The sequence below is a fragment of the Beta vulgaris genome, chromosome 6 (genome assembly GCF_026745355.1).
Source record: "Beta vulgaris subsp. vulgaris cultivar EL10 chromosome 6, EL10.2, whole genome shotgun sequence".
In the NCBI taxonomy this organism is placed as follows: Eukaryota; Viridiplantae; Streptophyta; class Magnoliopsida; order Caryophyllales; family Amaranthaceae; genus Beta; species Beta vulgaris.
Window position 1 is genome coordinate 43,114,524 of NC_079207.1, and position 12,847 is coordinate 43,127,370.

The 12,847-nt window shown below is 28.6% G+C and overlaps 1 long non-coding RNA gene across 1 annotated transcript; it reads right to left on the reverse strand.

Annotated features, from left to right (window-relative positions):
* Nucleotides 1–10,007: 10,007 nt before the first annotated feature.
* On the reverse strand, nucleotides 10,008–12,641 carry LOC125498417 (uncharacterized). Its single transcript, XR_007275406.2, has 4 exons — nucleotides 12,474–12,641; nucleotides 12,155–12,271; nucleotides 11,114–11,159; nucleotides 10,008–10,315 (listed from the first exon to the last, which is right to left on the reverse strand). It is a non-coding gene; the product is annotated as an uncharacterized LOC125498417 (long non-coding RNA).
* Between the last annotated feature and the right edge of the window lie 206 nt (nucleotides 12,642–12,847).

Genomic DNA, 12,847 nt, shown 5'->3' on the forward strand with positions numbered 1-12,847 from the left:
TCATCCAAATACTGAACTGTTCTCCTTGCTTCTGTTGTTGCAAGTTCAATCTTATTACGAAAGGAGATAATCATACCAACATAACCCATGGTTTCCAGATCTTCTTCTTCTAATTTCTCTAGTGCTTTTAGAGAATTTGCAATCTGCTCATCAATGGCAGACCATGCTTCAAATAATTCCATCATAGCATCATTAATATCATTGACATGTTCAGCAATTTTAGGATCCATCTAATAGAATAATTCCGTTTTTTCAAAAAGTAGATGGCTACCAATATTAGACAATTTTTTGAACTTGTTGTTTTTGTTTAGTGTGGTTGTGCAAAAAACCGGTTTAGTATTATGCATTTTATAGGCATGAAAACATCATTTAATGAATTGCATGCATTAGGTGGTAGTTCATATTTAATGTTTTGCATGCATTGGTTGGTAATTCATAATTTAATGTATTGCATGGACTAATAATATAATCCAACCATGAGAAATATCCTTAAAAACGTTTTTCTTATATGTTGTGAGATTGAACTCGATTAATTAATAAATCTTATATCAATTACTATTAATTTATATTTTTAATATTAAACGTATTTTATGATTTTCACCATAATTTAATAATCAATGCAAAATCCGAAAAAAAAAAAAAGAAAGCAACTATATATATATATATTTTTATGAAAAAACGTGATTAGTAAGTAACTACTAACTACTTATATTATAACAATTTATAATATGCATATTATACACGAAATAATGTATAATCGAATAATGCTTTAGATATTATCATAAATACTCATTGCACCTAAATAGATTATAACATAAAAAATAAAAACAAACATTATAAATAACTACGAATAATACAAAACATTCTAACATAACCGAACATATATGAGAATACACAATAATTTCGTTCATAACATAAATGGAGTCAATCCCCAAAACAGTTATCTAATTAGGAATGATTTTGATATATGTTATGAAATTGAACTTGATTATATAATTTAAGTAATTCAAAGTTTAAAGAATATTAATTGATATTTTCCGTATTAAACAAACATTATACTTCAAAATACTTTCCATATTAAATTTTAAATTTGTCAATCCCCAAAATCACGTCATCTATTTAGGAATGATTTTTATGTATGTTATGAAATTGAACATGATTAAATACTTAAATTAATTAAAGTTTGAATTAGAATAATTGAGTTTTTCCATTGAAATCGAAAGTATGATTTAGTCAATCCAAAAAATATTCGTTTATTCATAATAGGAATAAGTTCATATATGTTATGAAATTGAACATGATTATATAATTTAATTTATTCAAAATTTAAATAATATAGAATAATATTTTACATATTAAACGAAAACGTTTATTTTTTTGAATATGTTGGAAGAAACATTATTTATTAAGGAAATATGTTATGTCTCTCAATTATTATGATTAAGGCAATTTATTACATATTGGTGGAAGTAGATATGAATTGATAAGGATTGACAAAGGGTGGTCAAAATTGAAAATGATATTGTTGCATGAAGTACACATTAGCTAGATTTGACTACAACTTCTTTTTTTTTTTTTTTGCATTTAATATGTTGGAAGAAACATTATTTATTAAGGAAATATGTTATGTCTCTCAATTATTTTCGGATCTTCATATATATAAATTGTTATAATATAAGTTGGTATGTCATTTATTATCATTGACCAATTGGAGTCAAAGTTGAAAATGACAAATAATACATAAGTGCTACAATAATAAAATTAGTAACTTCAAATAAAAATATGAGATTAGAAAGGATAGTAGCTATGTTATTCAATACATAATCTCATGGTTTTCACCATAAATTAATAATCAATAAAAATCCGAAAAACAAAAAGAAAACAATTATATATATATATATATATTTTATGAAAAAGAGTGATTAGTAAGTAATTACTTATATTATAACAATTTATGATATGCATATTATACACGAAATAATATATAATAAATTAATAGATATATTATCATAAATACTCATTGCACCTAAATAGATTAGTAATTGAAAATAAAAACATACATTCTAAACAACTACGAATAATACAAAACATTTTAACATAACCGAACATAAAATATATCATAAAAAATAATTGCACTTAATAACTTAGACATTGAAAATACGAAACTAATATTCTAAACAACTACGAATAATACAAACATAGGTTAATATTATTTGCTAGATAAGTTAGTATTACCTACCAAATACATCTTCATTAATTTTTCACTTATTAATAAGAGAATCGAAATACTCAACGGTCATTTTGCTTCTTTGGTAGCAAGTTCAATCTCATTACGAAATCCGATTATCATAGCAATATAACCCATGGCATTCTCACTTGATTCTTTTTTTCTTCTTGAATTTTATTTAAATTTTGAAGACATGTAGTTAGTGCATCATCAACCATGGACCACTGGTCCAAGAATTCCAACATAACATTGGTAACTTCTTTCATATCTTTGAGACATTTTGGATCCATTATAAGATGATAATTTCTATATCTTATACTTATAACTAATGAAATGTAAAATGAAATAAGGATTTTTTGAAGAATGAAAGAAATCGTTTTTTGGGAGGTGATGGGATGAACATAGAAATACCAAATAGATCTTTATATAGGCCAAGTAGAACCGGTTTTCTAGGTTTCATTTATTGCAAGTAAGGCAATGCAATTAACTATGATATGTACCTTGATAGGTATTGACTTTAGACCAACAAATAACATAGTCAAAGATGCAAAAAGTATAAAAAAATACACCATTACTTTATTATAATTTCATAATTCGACACAATTAAGAAATTAAACATAATAAAAATCAAAAAACATAAAACAACACTAAAAATTACTATTGTTCAACTCTACATGAGTCGTTTCATTACAAATATAATCGAGTAAAACTTTATTACTGATACGACTACAATCCGTACTGTTTAAATCAATGTCTTCAAAATAGTCATCATCAACTTTGTAAGCCCTAGGAGGATGGCATTGTAGATCATAAATCATCATATTCCAAAAATCAAAATATGGACGATAACCATCTATTGTTGTATTGACATCTTCAACATAAGCCCAAACTTCATTGCTTCATTGATATGATAAGTGAACATACTCGACACATCGTGGAAATATAAACGCCCTCCACGAAATAGTGTTAAAACCATAGCTTCCAATCAAGAAAATTAGAATAGTCAATTTTAGTGGGCCATTTTTCCTTTCGAATATGAGATTTTAAAATATTTTGAGGAGACATTGTATTGGTTTTGAGACAGAGGAGGAATTGGCATGATACTAATTGTTGAAAGAACAACAAATTATTGTATTCATGAATGAAAATTCGGTCCTATTTATACTTAAAGGGAGCTATATATAATGTAACTAATATCGGCATTTTTTAAAAAATTCAATAGTTAATAGGCCGTAATTAAGGTTGATTGACAATTAACTATTAAATCATCCTTGATTGATAATTTGATTTCATTACCATATATAAAGTTTATAGGAAAAAAAGTATGTACATGACACTTCAATCTGCTATAAGATTTTTCGAAAAAAATTGGAACTTCAAGATAGTTGGAGATTTTAGAATTCGAAAAAATTTCTAAAAATACACCATTTATCCCCTTCCCTTATAAAATTTTTAGCATTAGAGAAAAAAAATCGAAAAAAAAAATTCGGACAATACATTTCAGAATTGGAGATTTTAGAATCCAAACTTGCCTTTTTTATTCACCAATTTAAGCAAATCAACATTAAGTACATCAATCACCCATATTTTTCGGCCAAAAAACCGAAAAAAATAAAAATTCAAAAATCACCACATAGCCAATTATTTTATTATATTGATAACTCAGAAATAATATTGAGTGTCTTCCAACTATATCAGAAAAATATTAATAACAATAAAATACTAATAACATTAATCAGACAAAAAAAAATATAGATAATATAAAAGTAGACAGTATTGGATAAAAGATTTTATTCATAATTATTAAAAATGACAACATTGATTAATAAAAATTATATAAAGCAATAAATGTTTTTCAACCCTTCAAGATAGTGAAGAAAAATCTAACTTCTCTATCACACTTGCAATCATAACACTTCAATCTACTATAAGCATCTATACCATTATAGTAATATGTACAGCCCACATGTTGTCCTTCATATGATCCTTATTGTTGTTTTGACAAACAAATGGTGGCTTTTTTGCAAAATTCTCGTTCCGTCTAATCCTTATCGTCCGTAACATTTTTTTTAAGATATCTCTACATTCAATAATATTCGCCATATTTAGTCTCGAAAGTGTTTTTTTTAGCTTATCATGACCAAGCTTTATATAATTCGGGTAATTTGATGATAGCCAAATTAGGCCTAGCAAGTAACATGCCATAGTGTCTCCAACTTTGGTGGCCTCGATCAAAGTCCAAAATCCAGTGGCGTATTCGTTTTCTTCAAATATTTGGATCTGCATAAAAACATATAAGGAAATAAAAAGTTTATTTTAACAATATTAAAAGCATATAATTAATAAGCAAACTAATTTTATTTAAATTATGCATCAGTTTATATGCTTTTAACAAACGAATAGATATTAAATATGTAATTTATTTTAATTGTCATTCGTAAAATAGATAATAAAAAATTTAAACAAACGAATTGAGTTTTAAAATTAATTTATTTTAATTTTAATTCGTAAAAAAAAAACGATAAAAACGTTCCACAAACGTTTTGATTTTTAAATTTAATTTGTTTTAATTTTAATTCGTAAAATAAGTAATAAAAATTTTAACAAACAATGTTATTAATATGAAATTAAATATTGATCTTTTATCTATTAATATTATAAACGTTATATCATAATGTAACATTAATATGAAATTAACTAAATAAAGATATATATACAATAAAGTGACTTACTAATCCAACACGAACCAGTGCAGCAGGATTTTTCACTTCAAGGCATTTCGAGAAAAATAACTTGGCATTACTATTCACCAACTCTCCACCATTAATTAAAAATTCAACGTAAACTTTCTTCATCACATGTTCATCCTTTGATAGTGTATTCAGAATCTTACAACTGATAAAACAATAGATAACCATTAAATACGTTTTCACATTAACTAACACATTAAAAAAATATGTTATTATTTAGAAATACTTAATTTGCAACACATCAAACTGAATGGTACTTGTGAAGCAACACGTCCAAGAATATTAATTGTTATCTCAATAGGTAAAATTTCAAAAATATTGCGCCTACATTGAGACTTTTTTCTCATTGAAGATGAGTTCTTCTTGTTTTCGGATTTTCTCTTCATTGCTAAAGAATATATGAGATATTTGAATGTATTATTCGAAATAATACACCTATATATATAATAATATATATATATTGTAACACCACACAAAAATTGCCATACTAAACGTATCAAGTTAATAGGAAAACATTCCTTTTCTAAAAACCGACACATATTCGAATAAATACAAAAAGGAAACCGTATTTTTTAAATATTCCTTAGTTAATAATATTGATGATTCAAAAAATCGACATGTATCTTTTAAGCAGATTTTTTATGAAATTCGAATTATTTATGGTTTTATTCGAATATATGTATCATAACTCCTTTTTTTGTAAACATTCCTTAGTTAATAATATTAATGATTGAAAAATCGACATAATTACTTTGGATTAAAATCGACAAAAATTCGAATTAGTTATGGTTAAATAGAACACAATTTGTTTAGTGGCATAATTAAATAGGACATATAAAACTTTGGATAAATATAAGTTGTATGATGGTGGAGAATAATATATAAGAGATAGATATGTAGTTGAGTACAAAATATATTGCCATTCAATGTGACATTTGCATTAAATTTAGTAGGTCATTGTTTTGATTGAAAAGATGGTGGGACTTTATATAGGTCAAAGTATTTGAATATTGAATCATCAAAATCAATACATTAGACAAAGTACTTAATAATTTGATAATGACATGACAACAAAATAAATAAGTACATAAAGAAAGCCCATAAAGATATCTAAATCATCTTATTACAACAACGTACTAAAAAAAAAAAAATGAACCAAAATAAATTAAATAATGTTATCGATTATTAAAATGGTAATGACAATTACAATCAAAAATACTACGTTTTAATCAATTGATAGATAATCAACTAATACATTGTTGTTAACGCCACAACATTCCATATTGTTTAAATCACAATCTTCAAAATAGTCATCATCATATCTTGTAAGCTCTTGATGGAATGCATTGTAGATCATATAACATCATATTCGAATAATCAAAATATGGACGATACCCATGTATTGTTGTCCAAACGTCTTCAACATAAGCCCAAACTTCATTGCTTTTATTAAAATCATATGTAAACATACTGGACACCTTGTGGAAATAAAGATGGCCTCCACGAAAGAGTGTTAAAACCATAGATTCAACATCTAAGAAATTCGAATATTCAACTTTAGCGGGCCATTTTTTTGATGGATTTTCGGTTTCTATATATTTGGAGGAGAACATAATATTGATGTAGAAGTAGGGGAAGAAGTTGACATCAATATGCAAATTGAAGGTCCAAATTGAGTTGGGATGTTTGAAGAGAAAACGACACTATTTATACTAAAAAATCTACCGTTTTTTTATTTTTTTGAAAATACGTTATCAAGCTAATTATGGTTGATTGACAATCAGAATAACTATTGATTGATTGATTAGTAATATAATTTCGAAAAGTATCAATTTAAATTAACTAATTGATTGACAATTACCATTAATCGAGGCAATAATTAAGATTGATTGATAATTTAAATTACTTCCCGTATTTAGTTGATTAGAAAATATTCGAAATAACCCAATATGGCAAAAAAAAAATTCGGCCAACACTAATAGGAATTCGAAATTTTGAAATACGAAATTGTACCCATATATAACTCTCAATCACAATACTATATGTTTTGAATATCCTTGATTTCCGGAAATCTCTTATGAGATCATGATATTAATTGCCTAATTTAAAAAATGAATCAATCAATTTCCGAAATCCTTTGCATTTTTCATATAATTTTCGGCCAAAATTTTCACTATTGCCACGTGGACACTCTCATTGAGGTTTTAATTGTGAGAAGCTCTAGAATTGCTCGGTTAATGTGAGCTTGCCACGTCAGCTTTTGTCTTCTGCTTTAGATAATAGTATAGATTCGAATCATTTAGTCTATTTGTTAGTTTCTTAGTTACTAATTTCTTAGTTCTTCACTAATCTCAAAAACCCCCCAAAAATAGGCTTATCGCTAAATCGCATTCAACCCTTGATTAATCTTTGCTTCCTTGTGGATTCGACCCTTTCTTACCATATATTAGGCTAAGTTAGGTATTTAATTTGGCACGTGTAACGACCGTGTCATCACGTTAAAATAGAAAATGAACAACAAGCCTTAGATGGAAGCTCGATTCTTATTAATATGATTGCTATGCATTTTATTGGTAATCCAAAGGAGGAAATGTCAACAAACCAAGTAGTCCTTACTAATCTTAGGTGTCCTACACTAGATGATTATCGATGGTATAAAGATGTATTCCTTAGTAATATTTTTAGACGAGGTGATTGCAATCATTTTTGGAAAGAAAGGTTTATATCTGGTCTTCCATCCTTATTTCTCAAAGAATATTCCTAAAATTAAGAGAAAGTGCGGGTCAAGACGAAATTCCATATGATAGTATGACTTATGGGCAAATATTTTCCTTTGTTGAAAAAGAAGCAATTGCTTTGTGTCAGGAATTAGCAATTCAAAATAAATATTCATCTGAAAAAAGGGAAATACTTAGAGAATTAGGAAGTTTAGTGCTGCATTCGGTTTACCCAAAATTCAACCTCCCTCTACCATCAATAAAAAGAGATATAGGGAAAATTTTCGACCAACTAGAAAAATTATTAATAACGACCCATATTATAAAAAGACCTTTAAGGCACCCTGTAACAGTCCGTATTTTTAAGCATGTTTTAAATTAAGTAATTGTGTTTATTAATTTAACTAAGCTTTATATCAAACACAGATTACTAAGAATTTTTATTTTAAATATAATTATGATGGTGTGGATTTTATCAAATTGAGGTATTTAGTAAATGATTTTAAACCTAAAAAGAAAAGTGAAAGAAAAAAAACATTCTTTGAGTTCTCATTCTTCCTCGTGTCATCAATCCAAAAAGCCAGAGCAACACTTCTTCTCATTCGTGTCAAGCAAGAGTTCTCTAAGATTTTGAGTTGTCAATTACAACTCTCTTAAAAAGCTTCTCAATATCACATATCAATTTCAGAAATTCAGCAACTTGTTGATCCGAAATTCAACTTCACATTTGAATTGGTTGAGAAATCAAACTCTTAAATTGTTTTCTCTCTCTTTTGGGTTTTTGGTTGTTGTTTCGTCTGCTGCTGCTGGCGGTGCACCACCCTATTCGGTGTTGCCGCCGTGTCGTGATAAACGCTGCCATTCTGGTTGTTGGTTGTTCTTCAAGTCCAATTTTCTCTTCTCTGCTTCGGTGTTGCTATTGTCGGTGTACAGTTGGTGTTTGGGCGCCTTCGTTGTTGCTTCTGTCCTGCTGTTGTTTCTGTGCGTCGGTGTTGCCGTTGTTGTTGTGCGGTGCTGCTGCCGCTGTCGTGCTACCGCCACCGGTGTCCTGCTGGTGTTGTCGGTGTTGCTTCTGCTAATATTGGTGATGTAATTTCCTCTCCTTTACTTAATTGCTTTGTTGCTGCCCATATCAGTTGGTGGTGTTGCTGCTGCATACTACTACTTTTTTACCCTTCAGTTTTATTTCTTTGGAAAGAAAAACCAATTATGGTTGCAAGAGATATAAGTTAAGTTATCATCTTCCTCATCTTTATGACTCAAATTAAGATTAAAATGGGTTACATTGTTATGACTTTTGTTATGAAAAAAAACATAACTCCGAATTTTGTCGTGGGTTTGAACTATCGGTTTGTGATTCCAATTTCAAAATATTATCTCAAAATTCATCATAAGTAAAGAAAGGTGGAAGCTTTTGCTTGGAAATTACAAAATTAGTCTATTTAGATGATCTAGTTTCATCAATGCATTTTGTAAGTTAAGCTTAGTAAATGAGAGTTGGAAAAATCTTTCGGTTATAATGTGTAGGTGGTACCAGTTAGTAAGCTAATAAGAGGAATTATATAAGGAAGTGTTAATTAGTTTCCTCATATATATAGGTTGGCTTAGGATTATTATTAATTATTGTTGGTGTTATTGTTGAGGTGAATTGTTGCGGAGTTTAAGATTGAATTAGTGATCAAATATCAGGATCTTGGAGGTTTATTAATAGAGGAATTGATTTGCGGTTGAGGTAACCTTTATGTTCAGCAAAATTTATTTAAATGCCCGTGCGTGTTTGTTGTATATTAATATCATCAATTGTAGTCATGGCCATGGTTATAGATGCATATTTATAAGTTAATTGTGAATTGATATTTGATAGTTATGAAAGAATAATACTTTTCACTACTACAAAAAAGGCTTAGGAAACCGGTTGAAAATGGCCTAGGAAACCGGACTATAACACATCTCCATCTCACAGGTGTCCTAGGTTAAGAGACCGGGTATAATGCCTGGTTTCTTTGTTTATTTAGAAGACCAGTTGACAGGTAAAACCAGTCTCTTAGATAAGTGTATATATAATTTGTAAAGAGGTTAGGAGACCATTTAACATTAAAAACCAGTCTCCTTACCTTACCCTTTGAAACCATTTATTGACCACAACCGGTTTCTTAGGTATATTATACTTTTTTTTAAGTAAAATGTTACAATATACATACATTATCCTATATTTGCGGCTCCTTGTATATACGCTTTTTTTTAATAAAATAATTTATTATTTTAATTTTTTTGATAGGTTTGTATAACAATTTATAAAGAGCCACAATAACATTATTAAATAAAAATTCTTGCTTGCTTTATTCATCATGTCAAAAAAAATTTTGCTACATCTAATTTATATGCAAAACCAATTTGATTGAAAGCATCAATTTCTTCTAATAATGTCTTAAAATAAAGTTTTTATAATCTAATGCTAGCTACTAAAACTAAAATTCTATTATCAAATAATATGTAAATTTCAAACTTGATCGTCGTCTTCAATCTCCATCGTCTTGTGTTTGATTGTTTAAATAATTCACCCACATATCTCTTAGCTCGTCAATCATCTCTTGGAAATAAGTAGGAATCCCTGGAAAGTACTACAAAATAATTTCAGATAATTAAAATTAGAATTAGTATAAATATGTATCGAGATCCATGTTATTTGTCAATGCATGAGCTAAAATTCGAGAGCTCGACTAATACAATTGATATAATGCATCAGGAAGAAATCTAATCGCCAAGTCAAAAGTAAAATATCATCTTACATCCTTTTCAAAGGGCAAGTATCACCAAACCAAAACATATAAGATGGAACCACAAATTCCAATGGGTTATTAAGTCATAACTCATAAGAGATTGCCATTTGATCTCAATGACAAAAGAAAAAAAATACATTATAGAATAAATGAAATGTAGGAGGGAGGCACTGGGATTAAGGAGAGGGGAGAGATAGAGAGAAATAAAAAGAGGGGCCATGTGATGAAGAGAGAGTTAGAGAAAACTAAATGCTAAATAGAGTAACGTTTCATACATCTTGAAACGACCTAAAATGGTAAGTATTCTATTTATTTTAGAAAGGAGGAAATAAGATTAATTTTACAACTGGGAAATGGAGAGCAAGTGAATTTGATTTCCTTCGAAAAAATCAGAACTAGAAACAATACTATATTGGTACTCCTTGTGTCAACCTTCAACGTTCTTGCACATAATACACTTGTTGCTAGTTAGAAACTACACTATGGTCTATACATCTGTTTTATGTTCTACAAACACAAAAATCTACGAGATAATTTCTTTCAAGAAATTTACCAAAATCTTAAAATGAAAAAAACATATTATTCCAATGAAACACAAAGCAATGCAAATTCAAAGAACCTTTTGCAACTAGAGCATACCTCAAAAGTAAATGATTTATCCTTCTCTCCATGTTGTTGCAAATAGCTGACAATAAGATAAAAAAATGAGTATATCTAATTAGGTCTCTCCCTGTTGTTGCAAATTGCAATCAATAGACAAAATATGAATATACTTAATTAGGTCCCCAAGGTGGTGAAATGATTCTAATGCTCTATTGTTAGTTCATACATACAAGGTGGTATATAATTCTGACCATGCCTTCAGAAAGGGAAAGAAGATCTTATTTACACTACTTTTTGCTACATTCTGCACTTTAAATAGTAGCAACATCCCATTTGTTAAGCGTGAAACATCAGAAAATACGCCTGATTGTCAGTGCAGCAACTCTCACTCCTCTCTAATTTTATTGACTTTCTCGTCTTAGTTCTGAGCACCAAGGTATTATCAAAAGATACACTATTTATTCGAACATTGAATTGAATGAACGACATAATAAACCAACATTTTCAATACTTACAATCTCCTGAATTCCAAAGGTTGTATGCAATAACTAATATTATTTGTCACTCAAATATGCAGACAGAGAAAAATATAGCTATTATTTTTAGGGGATAACATTCAACAGGGGACAGCTATAAGGATCCAAGATTCAACTGAAGAAAAAAAATAAAAAGTTGACTGAAAACACAGGGGAACTATGTTCTTGACCCAATCTGCTTCGACAACTCACGACTCCACCTGTTATGCTATTTGAAAATTCAGATTTTTAGTGAATACATCATGGCTGATGTCAAGGTAATTAAGCAAGGTAAAAGAAAATAGTAGAAGCTCTTCTTTACAAAAAAACTCCTAATGTGAATTCAATACTCCTACTTAAACTGTGAAACACAACATATTGTTATTTGTTCACCCATTTTTAAGCTCTTCATCAATAACACATAAAAAACAAACATCAGTTATGGAGAATTGTGAAACACAGCATATTGTTATTTGTTCACCCATCTTTAAGCTCTTCATCAATAACACACACACAAAAAAAAAATAGCAGTTACGGAGGATGCTAAACAAGGCCAAAATACCCATGTTCTTGTGGTTCCATTTCCAGGCCAATTCAAGGTCACATCAACCCAATGTTTCAATTCTTCAAACGCTTGGCCTCCAAAGGAATCAAGCCCACCTTAGCCCCAAAATTTCAACTGAATCATGACAAATCCACAAAAAGATAGAAGATTTATTCATATTAGGGAATTAATTCAAATTCTCAATGGAGTAGGAAGACAAATATTAAGCAGCAAGTAGCGGCATTGGAGTAATCTAAATTTTCAACTTCGACACCATATTCACATAGGACGAAAAAATAAAGCAAAATTGAAAAAAAAAATCAAAATTGAGCAATACCTATGCCAATGAATTCGACAAACACTTGGATGATTGAAAAGATCGAATGGAAATTTTAAAAAATAATGATTCAGGGAAGTTAGAGATCCGCACGCTGAGTTAGATAGTGAAGGAGAATTGTGAAAGAGATCATGGGAGGTTAGAGGAATGTCGTGGGTTTTTGCTAAACCTAGACCGGGAGTTTCAAAAGATTGAGGGAAATAAATTTTAGCCTGTGTCTATTTGGAACAATTAAATAATATTATGAATTTATTATTAATTAAATCATTATTATTAATTTATTATTAATTAAATTATTATTATAAATTTATTATTAATTAAATAATATTATATTATATTATATTATTATCACTATTACTAGTTATAATTTAATT